The 1,680-nt window shown below is 47.9% G+C and overlaps 1 protein-coding gene across 1 annotated transcript in view; it reads right to left on the bottom strand.

The window, feature by feature from the left end:
• The window catches only part of EML5 (echinoderm microtubule associated protein like 5), a 222,112-nt gene that overhangs the window by 11,781 nt on the left and 208,651 nt on the right, over positions 1 to 1,680 (bottom strand). The window lies entirely within an intron of this gene.

The raw sequence follows: 1,680 nt of genomic DNA on the forward strand, positions 1-1,680 counted from the left end.
AATTCCTGCTAGGGAGGCCAGTGGCAGGACCCTGCTTGCTCAGAGCTGGCACCTTGGACCCAGCTGGCTGTGGCTGACCTCCTGGCCAAACGAGGCCAGAAGGACATGCTTTGACAGTTCAAAGCAGGCCACCACACCCAGAACATCTTCCGGGCAATAGCTGCCCAGACAGCAAGCAGGGGGCACACATGGCATAGTGCCGTACAGAGGCCAACCCTGCAACCACAGTTCACTGGCACCTGACCCAGAGGGGCAGATGCCTCTACTGGCTGTGCAGTCCCCATCCGGGTCTGGCAAGCATGCAGCTGGTCACAGCCAGGCAGCAGCCCCCACTGTCAGACCTCTGTAGTGGGAACTCTCAGAGCTCCTTCAGCAGTCCAGCTGGCACAAGGGGTAGTGTCCCCAGGTATCAATTGGCTGGGGCCCTGAAGCTCCTGAGAGTGAGTAGCCCTGACCTACTTGCCAGGGCAGCTTTTTGTACTGCTGGGGCCAGGACAGGGCAGTTTTTTATACACAGATGCTGGCCCTGGGCTCTACCTCCCCCTGGCTGCAGATCCAGGAGGAGCCAGGCAGGGTTATTTTGCTCTAAGTTGCACAATTTGCTCCACAACAAAGCGCATGTCCAAGCATGTGCACTGAGGCAAAAAGCCCTGGCTCAAATTTGCACCGTTTCTATTTGAGGTGCTGCAAGTCCACGTGCTTGCATGTGTGGACACACCCTATGAGATCTCTTCACAAAACCATTTTATGTTTAGTATAAGAGAATTTTGTTCTAGCCAAAGAATAAGTTTCCAGCCCCTGGATGTGATCTAACCTTCACTACTTCGTAAAAGAAGAGCACAAAAATTTGACATAAAAAAATGAAATGTAGATACAATATGAAATTTAGCAGGACTAAATATGGAGGAATATATACTTTTTAGGAACAACAACAGCTGAAAAAAGAAAATAACAACTTCATATATATAGTAAGGTTTGAAACTGAAATATTAATTTGAGGGGAAGTCAGAAATTGGAATGGCAATAGGTCTGGACAGAATATCCAGCACAGCTTTTTAAAATACACAAGGTTCAGCAAGTGGCAGCTTAACTGTGCTTGCACCTCAATGAGAAGGATGTTATTACTTGCCCATCTTTCATTACAGGTAATAACTTACAACTTATATCTAACTGCATTTTGTAACTGCCCTCCTGATTTTCAAAATCCCTCCATGGGCTTCTTCCATCTTATCCTTTTGTTTTGTATTCAGCCTCTGCCTTACTCACTACACAACTTCAGCTCTTATCTTCTACCTCCCCTCCTTGTGACTCCCACAGTTCAAGAGTCACTTCTTCATTTGTGATTCATTCTCTGCACAGGGTTTCTGCTTCTGTTCACAAGAGGAGGAATTTCTTCTCTTTTGGATTTTAATAGATCCCTCTTAATAGATCCATCATCATCTCAGTCTCTGGCTCGACTTACTAACATTGGGAGGACGCATTGGGAAACTTGATCGTCACACCAGACGGCAAAGCTAACATGTTCAACGATTTCTTTGCCTCCGTCTTCCTAAGTAGGGACCAGAACAGCCACCTCCCTGCTGGGTCCCCCTCAGGCCCCGGGGGAGGCACACCTGGGCCACGGGTTAGCGAGGATTTAGTTAGGGAGCTTCTGGAGGGGTTGGATGTATTCAAGTCAGC

This window comes from Crocodylus porosus, unplaced genomic scaffold (genome assembly GCF_001723895.1).
Source record: "Crocodylus porosus isolate Cpor-Errol unplaced genomic scaffold, CroPor_comp1, whole genome shotgun sequence".
Lineage (NCBI taxonomy): Eukaryota > Metazoa > Chordata > Crocodylia > Crocodylidae > Crocodylus > Crocodylus porosus.